This window comes from Lycium ferocissimum, unplaced genomic scaffold, assembly GCF_029784015.1.
Source record: "Lycium ferocissimum isolate CSIRO_LF1 unplaced genomic scaffold, AGI_CSIRO_Lferr_CH_V1 ctg3740, whole genome shotgun sequence".
Classification (NCBI taxonomy): domain Eukaryota; kingdom Viridiplantae; phylum Streptophyta; class Magnoliopsida; order Solanales; family Solanaceae; genus Lycium; species Lycium ferocissimum.
Genome location: NW_026725478.1, coordinates 13,250 through 25,749, shown reverse-complemented (window position 1 = coordinate 25,749; position 12,500 = coordinate 13,250).

Here is a 12,500-nt window from a genome sequence, read left to right as displayed (position 1 = left end):
ACTAATGCAAGTCTTGAGAATGTTCAAAAACTATTGACGGAAATAGATCTAATAGATCTTTAGACGACTTCCCACGAATATCGTCAGCTTATAACCCAAGATAAATTATTTAAGAGTCTCTTCTGATCACTCAATAAAATCATTCAATCATGAGCTAAATCAGATTTATATTAAGGTAATTCATAAAACACTTTCTCTTCCGATTAAAGCATTCAATAATATCTCAACAATCAAGTAAAACTACTATCCATGAGTTCAAGACTAATAAAAAGCCTTGTGAACATAAACAAGAAAAACATTAAGGATTTAGTCTCAAGGAAAATGTCTCTCAAATATTTTCCTCTGTTGGTTCAACCAATAATCTGAAGCTCTTTCGATTACTTAGAAGAATCACCAATTAAAACTAAATAAACTAATGCAGAGATATTCATCAAACTATTTGATGATATTTTGATGCGTAAATACTGGTTAGGAGACTTACGGGTTCCTCCATAGCGGAAGCGGATCTTGAGCAACCACGACTCGTATCACCGGTCGTCGAAAATTCTCACAAAGCGGATGAATCCCCATGTTTTCACAGCCTAGATATTCCTTTTAATGCAGAGATAGATATTATGTGTAAACCCTAGCCGTCTCTATATGATAGATTAACTTCTCTTAAACACTCTTAATAGTGTTTTTATAGGCTAGCTCTAGGGTTTAATGTGGAGGAATCTTTAATGGGCTCATGGGTCATCTAGCATCACTTATGGGTGGACCCGATCCAATAATACTTTCCAAAATCTCTCACTCACGCATCAGGGAGTGCTCAAGCTCCTTTGAGCTAAGGAAAAATATATTCTTACTTTTTATCTCTCTTGCATCATTCATACTGGATAAATAGGCCGTGCGACCGGCATACTATGACAGCACTTTGCTATACATCTATTAGGAATATGTAGCCTCTCGTCGTCGTCATAAAATCATCAAGTAGATCATAAGAAATATGCTCAGTGCCCTAGATCATCTGAATCACATTGATCTCATGTATCATAGTTTCTTGTGTTCATAATTATGACCCATAAGTCATAACCGGTACCAGCAAACACAAATTAAATAAGATTTTGTTAGTGATCTTCCTCTTCTCACGAGTCTCTCAACTTGTATCCAACTCACTTTTCTAGTCATGCTCCGCCAAACCGAATCTCTCATGGTCATTTTGTAGCATGCTAAGATAGCGAACATCGAATCAAGCTTTGAGCCACTGATATGAGTCGTAAGGGTACTCAATTTAGGGTCTCACACAACAATAAGTCGAGATAAAACTTATGGCAATCCTTTTTGGTCGACATTTGCACACATGGTATGAAACATGAGCTACAACATTTTATCCTTTCCCATGGAGCGTATGTCTCTATCTCATAAGATGTTGTTGTACATGGTAGGGATATTCAGACACTATATGCATCTGAACTGAGTTCCTTGATCTACTCAACAAACCACGAACTCACATCTGACCTCTCGAAGTAGACTGGGTGAAACTCATTTCCACCATCAAACACTATAATAACCTTTTGTCATTACTTGTGTGATGGTAAAGATCTTTAAGCCTCTCAAATTATCCGTATGATGATTTTCTTAAGATCTCGTCGCATCTCCCATCAACACTAAATTGATGGAGGCGGTCACCTTACTAAATTGATGGAGGCGGTCACCTTCGTGAGAAGGCTGACCTCTGTCTACCCGACATATTTTTCAATAAAATCAAAGAATGCACCAAAAGCATTCCATAGTATGAATGTACAGTAAACATTCATAATAAGAAAGCTTAATGCATATGCGGCCCCCTAAACTTGCCTCTTTTTTTCATTTTGGTACCTCAACTAAGTGTTGTTCCTATTGAATCCTGAACTCGTCCTCAAGTGTGTCTATCAAACCCCCTAAATCTAATTTTTATTAGAACTAGAAATTAAATTGGCGAAAGAAGCTGGAGTAATATTTTAGACACGTGGGCAATTTTTAGGCCATGGATGTATCTGGCGTTTTCCACTCGCCTTAATTAAAAAGCTACTCTTTTTTTCCTCTCAATTGCTGCTAATCCTAGCTAAAAGATGGCATAATTAAATTAGAATATATATTACCATGTTGCGACATTGAAGATGAAATACTATGTAAGTCGGATTGTGTTTGATAGACACACTTGAAAACGAGTTCAGGAGTTCAATAGGAACTACACTTAGTTGAGGTGTCAAAATGGAAAAAGGAGTAAGTTTAGGGGGTCACATATGCATTAAGACTAATAAGAATGTACACAAACATTCACAATAAAAATGTACACAAACATTCAACTAATAAATGTATGCAAATCAAACTTATTTTGATTTTTAAGAAAATAATAAACATGAACATCGGGAAAAGTAAATCAAAAAATAATGACTCTATTTTAAAGCCCACACAGTCCTTGAGATCTTGCATGAACAAAAACATGCATCTCTAGGATATGGTTGAGTCAATGAATCTGCTACCGTTTGTGCAGATATACTTTTCGTTCAGTTCTTTGCGTGCAATCATGTCATCACAAAATTAAATTTAATGTCAATGTGTTTGATTTTATGGTGGTATTTAGGATTCTTGGTGCTCAAATTAGCAACTTGATGGTCACAAAGACTCATTAGTTCATTACTAATTGCAGCATCAACACATGATTCAAGAACCTTTTTAACCAAACAACCTATTGCGCTTCTGAGGTGAGAGCCACAAGCTCAACTCTCATCATGAATAAAGCTACATGCCATTGTTTTTCATTGTCTATGATATGTCATTATTATAGAGCATATAACACATTCAGAGGTGGATCTACTCATGTCCATATCTCTTCTACAACTAGCATCAGTGTATCCCCTCAGTTCCAGTCATGCCCTTATGGCATAGCATGTAATAAGAAGTTCCCATATGGTACCTCATGATTCGTTTTAATTGTATTTTCAAGGTGCTGTACTTAAGTTGATTTTTTATATTTGTTTACAAGACAAGAAACAAATATCGAGTCTAGCAAATGTACCTTGCATAAGACTACCAACTGTATATAGCATAAGGAACTTTACTTATTTGTTCATCTTATTTTGTACTTCTTAGAACACAGTCTAGCATACAAGGCATCGTCTTTGTTCATTGAAATTTTGATAGGATCACAATTTAGCAAATTTAATCATTTAAAGAATAATTTCTTTAAATATTTTGTCAAAATCTTTATTTCGAGAATATATGCCTTTACCCATATTTTTCATTTCCAAGTGAGATGTAACAGGGCATTTACCTTGTTTATATACTCCAATTTTTTTTTTTTTTTTGGCTATCAATATGTCATCAACATATAATGACATAAGTTAAAGTTGCTCTTAGATGTAGGGATCTAGTAGCTCAGTTGGTTGGCTACTTAAGATTTCGAATCCCCACATTTTAATCCCCCTCCCCATTTCCCCTTCCCTACCCCCTATGTAATAAAAATATTTAAAAAAAAAAAAAAAAACTAAAGTTGCCCTTAGATCTTTTAGTATAAACGCAATGATCCCTTGTGAATCATTATGAAGTCAATAGAGTTGACCACACTAAAAAAAACGTATATGCCATTGCCTTGAAGATTGTCCATGGCCATAACAAGCCTTTGGATGAAATTTTCAAGTATTTTGACATCAGTTCTTCACTTAGTTCTCCATCGAGAAAGACAATCTTGCATCTTTTTTATGCAATTATAAATTCAAGCTAGCAACTATAGCAAAAATTAGACAAGTAGAGGTGATTCTGCATAACAGGTGAAAAATTCTCATCATATTCAATCACTCCTGTTACCTATACACCTTAGCAACAAGTCGAGCCATATATCTCAATTGTGTTACAAGTCTTATGCTTAACTTTGGAAACCCATTTAGTTTCTATAGTTTTGTGTTCTTTTCTAGTTCTTAAACTAGGTTGATCTACTAGAATCCATTTATTCTTCCATTGAATTTATTCATTTTATTCTTTGAAGGGCATAAGAGAGCTAATTCTTGGCTCATTTCCATCTCATAGGAGCACTATATCTTGACTGAGATTCATTGTAATACTCCGTAAATTCGTATTAGGTGTGCATGTGTTAAACGAGTGTTAACGTGATATTTTAGCCATATGAAGTCCCATGGAAATGATTTTGGGTGAAAATAGCTGTTTTGGAATCAAAACAGATAGCGAGGTGCATAAGATTCGATAGAATCGACTAAGTTTATGTAAGGTATGTCTTCTAGCCTGAGTTTGTGAAAATCTGTTAGGAATTTGAGAAAACTTAAAACATAAAAGTTGTAGCCCTTTGAAATACCTTTCCAACAGTATATTGTGGAGGCTAAATAGAGCTCTATGCTAGGAGTTGTATGCATTTTACTGAACGCTGTTAACGAGCAGAAAAACGTAAAATTTTGACTAAGTGTAAAATGGACAGGGGAGCTCGCCCCAAAGCGAGGCGGGGGCTGGCCATAGACCGCGCTCAGCGAGGTATGGGTCCAAAAGTGAAAAAATGAGAAAAAATCATTTAAGTCCAAAATGTCAAGGGAGCTCGCTGAGTTCTCTCCAAAGCGAGGCAAGGGCTCGCCTTAGATCGCGCTCAGCGAGCCCGGGGGACAAAAATGTCTGTGCTATAAATTCAAGACTATAACTCGAAATTTCATTTATCAGACATTCCAACTTCGTTCTAAAGCCCTAAGCAGCCATTTTCCTGCTCTCCTCATCCTGCCACGTCAGGGTAAGATCGCTCTAACGATTCCTAAGTAATTCTAACATTAATTCCTGATTAGTAACAGATTCTTCAACCAAAGCATAGGATTTCCAAGGTAAATCCTTCTCAAGAGATTCAAAGCTAGAGTTTCGGTGTTCTTCGTGAGAGAAGCAGTTTAGTTCGTTGGATTGGAGCAATTACATGTATGTGGGGTTTCTATCTATGTGTGGGAACATAATTGTTCTTCCCCACCCCCAGTTCTTCCATGATTATACGAAATTTCACCAAAACTAGGGTTTCCAACCATGTTCATGATAACCCTAAGTACATGTACCATGATATATACATGTTGTATTAATAATTCGTTATTGTGTTCTTATTATTCCATTTTGGTTATTGAGAATCTGTCCATAATCCATGAAACCCATACTTTGTATTCCATGGGTTATTAAATGCAAGATATGAACTTATATGTTAATTTTCATGAACTTCTACATGTTTCCATGTTTTCATACAAGTTATATTATATATTTATCTTCATGTTATAATACAATCACGAATCATGTTTATATACTTCATGGGCTACTAAGTCAAATATATCCATGTTCATATTTTTGGGAGTTGCACAGATTACCGAGAAGGCTCAGATAGCCTGAAACTACATATGCCAATGTAAGATAAGGATCGCTCCGCCCAGTTAGGACGATACTTTTATGTTTACCCATTTCGGGTTATTTTGATCCATTCATGTTCATGTTCATGTCTTGTACCCCGGCAAAGTACAGGATGACTTAGCTGGTCGGGTAGAAATCAGACACCACGTACTTACGTGGTGGTTACATGTCGGTTATACAAAGGCTCTCCCATTTATAATGTTTTACTCATGTTATATATATATATATATATATATATATATATACACATATTCATGTCAGATGATGTTCATGTTCATGTTCAGCTTATAGATATAGTTTCAGTTTCAGTTCTATTATTTCAAGTGCCATGCTTAGTTCATTCAGTTGCTTTACATACCAGTACAATTCAAGTGTACTGATGTCCCCTTTTATTTCCCCGGAGCTCGCATTTCATGATGCAGAGTTATAGGATGACGGATTAGCTCGTTAGGATTGTGCTCGTATCAGCTATTGGTAAGCCCTATTCCATTCGAGGTGTTATCCTTACTTTACTTTTATGTTAGTTATGCCGTTAAGATATGCCGGCGGCCTTGTCTTGGTAAACAGTTTAGCAGTCAGACTCATGTCAGAGGCTTCATAGACTAGTTAGTTATGTCATGTTAGATGTTCAGAGTTGTATAGCCAGTATTGGCTCATTACTTACTATGTTTTCAGACTATTACGCGTTTGTGATATATTATTATTTTCAGACTTATGACTATTGATTCCCAAGTTTATCTCAAGTCATGCATGTTTATATTATATTGCATCAGCTCATGCCCCATGTTGATTCAGCAAGCCATGTGGTTTGCTCAGTCACATATAGTAAGGCACCTAGTGTCGTGTTACACCCAGGCCATGGTTCGGGGCCTGACATTCATAAAATCTCATATTGATCCCATTTGGATTAATTTTGTTCCTACTTGGACCAGAACTATTCATCTCGCTCCCACGTGGAACAATATTCATCTCACTCCCATTTGGAATGAGAAGGTTATTGTCGCTCCCACTCGGAGAAGGATCACTTTCATTCGCATCCGATGATGAAGGTTGATCTTGATGAGAAATTAATCCTTTATCACGTAAAAATCTCCCACTCGAATGAAGGGATCCTATTTAATCTTGGTCCTTAGGTTCATAAGGAGACAAGTCTTAACTTATCTCGACATTCTGGGTTATTCGTTTTCTAAAAATGTGAATTTCTTTAGTCGAATTCAGTTACGCTCCCACTGTGATGTTATGTAGCTCCATAAATATGTAATTTACAGTATCTCATATAGAAACTTTTGCTTCCTCTTAGGCTCAATATGCCATGAGAAAAAAATATATACATAAGCTGTGTATCACAGAGGTCTCACAAAATACTTGAGATTTCTATTACTCCATAACTCATTTGGTGTAGATGTAACTGATTCCGTTGGTACACGATTAAGAACGTAGGCAACAAATTAGTACAAAACATATCCAATAGGAAACATGTAACTTACTTGCGCCATTATTGATCTAATCATTTCAAGGAGCATTCTATTTTGGTTTTCCACAACACCTTTTATTGTGAAATATTGGAATAGTCAACTTATTAAAAATTCCATTTTCATCATCAAAAACTCGCTTAATGGGTCCAAGACATATTCATGACCTCGATCAACTGGTTACTTTTATTGATTTGTCCAATTAATTTCCCATCTTTTTCACATACTTCTTAAAACAACTTGTTGCCTTAGAGTATCTGACATCAAATGGACATCAGCAAAACAAGTAATTTTATCAATTAATATGATGAAATCAGAAGCTCTTTGCCACATTTTCACATTCATGGAAATGCAACTTTAGAATGAATCTATGCAATGAAAAATCAGTCTTGGTGGTGTTATTAAATGATTTTCTTTATCTTTTCGAACTAGATAATATTTACAATTTGACTTATCCACAAGTCATAGGCCCATATGATCGAGTCCAGCACGCCAAATTTCACATCATCCTTGTGATTATATGATAAGGCAATTGGGGAAGCTAACAATTGGATTAAGAAAATAATATCCAAAATCTATTAAAGATAATTTTTTTTTGACAAAATCAGAATCAAAATAAGTTGTTCCTATGCCTTAATGTTAGGGGTGTCAAATTTGGCCCAAAAGGTGATGACCCGCCCAACCCGCCCAAACTTTTATGGGTTGGGCTCAAGATAATTTTATATTGGGCTGATTTCGTTTAACCCAACATAGCCCATTTTAAAGTGATCTCCAACTTAGCCCAATACTAGACCAATTCTAGCCCATTTTTAAGATTTACTTAAATTTGGGTTTATTGCTTGAGATTTAGTTTATTCTTGTATCATGTATCTTATAAGTTTGTGGTGTGTTCAATATGAAGGGAAATATTTTTCACGAAAAATGTTTTTCTCGAAAAATATTTACCACGAAAATTGTTTTCTTAAAAAATATTTTCCACGAAAAATCCGTAAAAATAATTTTCAGGAAAATATTTTTCGCGAAAAATGTATCTCTAAAAAATACTTTCCAAAAAATTTTTTTCCTAGAAAATAGACCCTTCAAAAAAACTGGGTCAAGTTGGGCGGGTCATGACCCAACCCATTTTTAGTCCATTTCAGCCCAACCCAATTCAGCCCAAATAACTTTTGGGCCAATGTTTGCCCAACCCATTTATTACCTCAGCCCATATTTATTGGGTCAATTTCAGCCCAACCCGCCCATTTGACACCCCTACTTAATGTCATGAAAATTACAATTGAAACCTAAATATAATAAACCAACACAAAGCAATATCCTTGAATGTGTAAGGAGTAATTAAAGTATTATGTAGGATAAAGTCTCGGTTTTCATGTAAAACTAAATGATTCGATCCTTTTAACAAGCTTAATGTCGTTTCCTGCATATACCCACATTACATATGTGGGACCCATTGAAAGTCCACAAAGACTTCATTTCCCTCACAATGTGGTACACAACTCCTAAGTCAATTACGATGAAAGACTAGACTTAGGAAAAAAAAGAAAAAAAGAAAAGAAAAACACAACTAGCAACACATATATTACTAGCGTAAGGAACATGAAGTACCTTTTTAGACTCATTATGAAGTGCTTTATTAGGCTTAGTGCAATCACTAGCATGGTAACTCTTTTGATCACAATTGAAGCATTTCACTTTAATCACAATTTTTTTTTCACTTTCTATCATCTTGTAGGTTATCATTTTAGGATTCTTATTTGGTTGAGCCTTTACTTTTCAGTTTCCTCTGATTTTCCATCTAAAACCATTTACTAGAAATTATTTTGTGCACTTTTGCACCTTATTTGGTAGCCTTATGCCGATCCTCTTCTAACTCTAGGTGTTGCTCATATCATAAAATGTACTATTACATTTATTATGAGTCAGGTGCATCTTCATATGCTCCTAAATTTGAGGCAAGAAACGGATAATCGCTTGAACTTGGTGCTCATTAGTCAACTTATGACCTTAAGTTTGGTAACCGTAGTGCTACTACACTTATATTTGAGAGCATCCTATAGAGTTTGGGTAATCTTATGAGTAAAATTCCTTGTGACATCTTCACAGCTTAGCAACATAATGCGAGCCAGGAATTTTTCTTTCAAGCATTATAGGCTTTATCCATGACATTATTTACAATCTAAAAATAAGTTCTTCCAGCACGTATTACAGTTTAATATATATTGGGGAATTCTGTCCGAGAAGTTGCTGGATCGTCGATCATGGGAAAAGGCGAAGCGGCGTCAATTCGAGGATTCCATTCTAATACAGAGGTAGACTATGTGTGTCTGACGCTGCAGGGCTGCAGCGATCAATTATGAACGAAGCATGATACTCAGAATTCTATTTATCTTGGGTCTGCTAATATATATATATTACTATTTTAAATGTTTATGTGGGTAAGGACGGTATGGAAAGAGGCACTACAGAGTTCGTTGATCAAATGCCAGCCAGTCCAACATCGAGCATTAAGAGCTCGGCGGATTTCTACAGGAAACGAAAGTTTCAGTTTGGAAATGAGAGACCATTAACATGGAGTTTATTATAAGTTTACCGCGCACTCTGCGCAGGTACCATTTTAATTGGATTGTTGTCAAAGATCGACGAAATCAGCCCATTTTCTTCCGGATAGAACTATTTATTCGGCTGAGGATTATGCTAAATTGCATATTAAAGAGATAATAAGATTTCATGGGACTCCTGTATCTGTTATAACCAACAGAGGTGCTTAGCTTATGGCTAATTTCTGGAGATCGTCTTAAGAAGGATTGGGAGCGCGGTGATCATTTACCGTTAATTTGAATCGGCCTACAATAATAATAGTTACCGTCCCAACATTCAAATGATATCATACAAATACGAGACCCTGTATGAAAATGCAGATCTCTGATTGGTTGGTTCGATATGGGTAAAGCAAAGTTGATCGGACCAAGTATGGTTCAACAAGTAGCTAGTAAGATAAAGGCTCACTCGGGGGTGGTTGCTGACTACTCAGAGTTAACAGAAATTATATACAGATAAACGATGCCAACCGTTAGAATCCCAGATTAATGACTGGCTATCTCTAAAGGTGTCCCTTATGAAGTGTGTGCTGAGGTTCGGTAAAAAGGGTGAGCCCCGTCCGCGATGTGTCGAACCGTATCAGACTATTTGAAAGGTAGGCGAGATCGCCTATGAGTTAGACTTACCATCTGATCCGGAGTCAGTGTATCCGATATTCCGTGTATCCGTGTTCCGTAAATGTGTTGATGACCCTCCTGGGATATTTCCAGTAGATGACATTTAATGGGTGAGAAATTGTCTTATGAGAAGCAACCTGTAGCCATTCGGAATTGTCAGGTGAGGAGATCGCGTACCAGGAACATACCCTCTATCGAGGTTGTATGGCACAACAATAATAGAGAAGAAACGATCAAGGAAGCAAGGGATGGAGTGAAGAAGAGGTACCTTCGCTTGTTCCCTACACTTACAGGTAATTTGAATTCTCTAAATCTGCTATATTGATTGATAGGTGACTTATGCGTGCCGTTCATGACGAGAGACTCCCCCGCCATGCTTGTGAGACCCTATAAGGCTAATTTAACATTCGAGGACGAATGTTCTAAAGGGGGGGAGGATGTTATATCCCGTACTTTCGCATATTCGGAAATTTTGGAATAATTGTGACTTGTAAGGAATAAGGCCATATTTTGACTCCATTTGATACATATGTTGTTGCTTATGAAAAGTGTTGACGCGGAAGCGTCGGGGGAAGGCTAAGGGCAAAATTGGAATTTTGAAAATTAGTTTCGGGAATCACAAAATAAGATTCGCAATTAATTGGGCTAAAAAAAAATGAATGAAAATTGAGGCCCAAAGTGAGGGGGGTGGCCGGCCATAGGCCATGGCCCAAACCCACTTAAATGGTCATGTGATCAAGCATGTGACCATCTAATATAAAGAGAAGTGATGTTCAAGAAAATTCAAGAAGCAAGAAAAAAATTTGAAGAACACCACAACCATGGCCATTCGGCCGAACAAGAAAAAGGAAAAAAAAAATTTCCAAGTCTTCAACTTCAATCCAAAATTCTTGTTCTTCTTGAATTCTTAACAAGCTCAAGACGCTCTTCAACGTGGTATAATTAGTTGAGCGAAAGAGCGACGTTTGTGGAAGGTTGAAATTTAAAGAAAAGGTAAGAATTCCACTTCTTGTGTTATGGAATAAGTTTGTATGTTAGAATGATTAAAATTGGATGAGAATTATGGGAGTGTGATGTGTGTGTGTGAAGCCGTGCATGTGTGTGTGTGTTGGTGGTGTGGCCGTGAGCCATATGGACATGGAAGAGAAATGAATTCAAGTTCAATTAGTTTGTTAGTTGTGTTGTTGTGATCTTAGTAAGGCAAGTAAAAGTTTAATGACTTGAATTGGCATTAAAGTTGCTTGTATGTAATTATGGGAATTTATGTGAATTTTATATGATTATTACATAAATATGGAAGTAAGGTTTTAAATGGTGAATTATGGTCGTTGTTGATGAATTTGGGAAATGAAAATGTGTTATGAACGTTTGTGTCGAAGAATGGAAGTTTTGAATGAATTATGAATTCGGTGGGATTTTTGTATATTTTGCGAATATTTTGTATAATGGTGTGGAATGCTTTCGAATGATGTTGGAGTGATTTTGATTAGTAAATGAATATGGAAATATTGATATTAGTTTGGAATTGTGAAGTTGGAATGGAAATTGTTGCCTTATGTAGAAAGGAAGAATAATTATACAAAAATGCGTTTTAGTGTAATTTTGATGATTGTTGTCATTGTTGGGGTTGCTGTTGTTAATATTATGGCCGAGCTAAGTCTCGGGGACGTTGAATTTATAGGGGAGATGCTGCCCAAATTTTTGTAAACAAATATGGAACTAAGATGGGATTCCTAAAGCTTGAATTCACATTTGGTAATTGTGACCATTTGTAGATTTTGGAGCAAACGGGAATTGAGTTTAAGAGAGCGTAGGACGCATGCAAGGTATGTAAAGCTATCCCTTTTCTTCTTTTGGCATGTCCTAGAGATACTAGGTTTGAATTTGAGCCTCGGGGGTTATCCTGCTCCTCGAAACCCGAGTTTGATTTTAGCTACTATTCATTCAATACAATTGAATCATAATCCCTATGTTTTGTTGGAAAACTACTCGAACGTCCATAATTTGCGCAAATGTGATAGAATTATTTCGAGGCTTGCATAAACAACTCCATAGAGTCGAAAGTTCGTAATTTATGTCTGCCACCTCGACTTGACCCGAGGTGGGCCCACTAGCCAAGGTTTCTTTCGTTTGTCTTACTTAACCTATTTTTGTATGATATAAAGGGAGGGCCTTTGCCTATGAGTTTGAGACTCCGTTTGTTTTGTTTCATAAGTTATTTGAGAGCTTCTAAATGTGAACGACGCTAAATTTTCTGAAAATAGTTCGTGAAGTACTTTCCGAAAGTTTTGAAAATCTAAAGGCTCGCATCTTTTGTATATTAATTCCGACAGACTCGCTATTTACATTGAGTCTTTTGATCTTAATATGAATATGTATATGTATTTATTCGTCGAGTCTTGGAACTTAATTATGT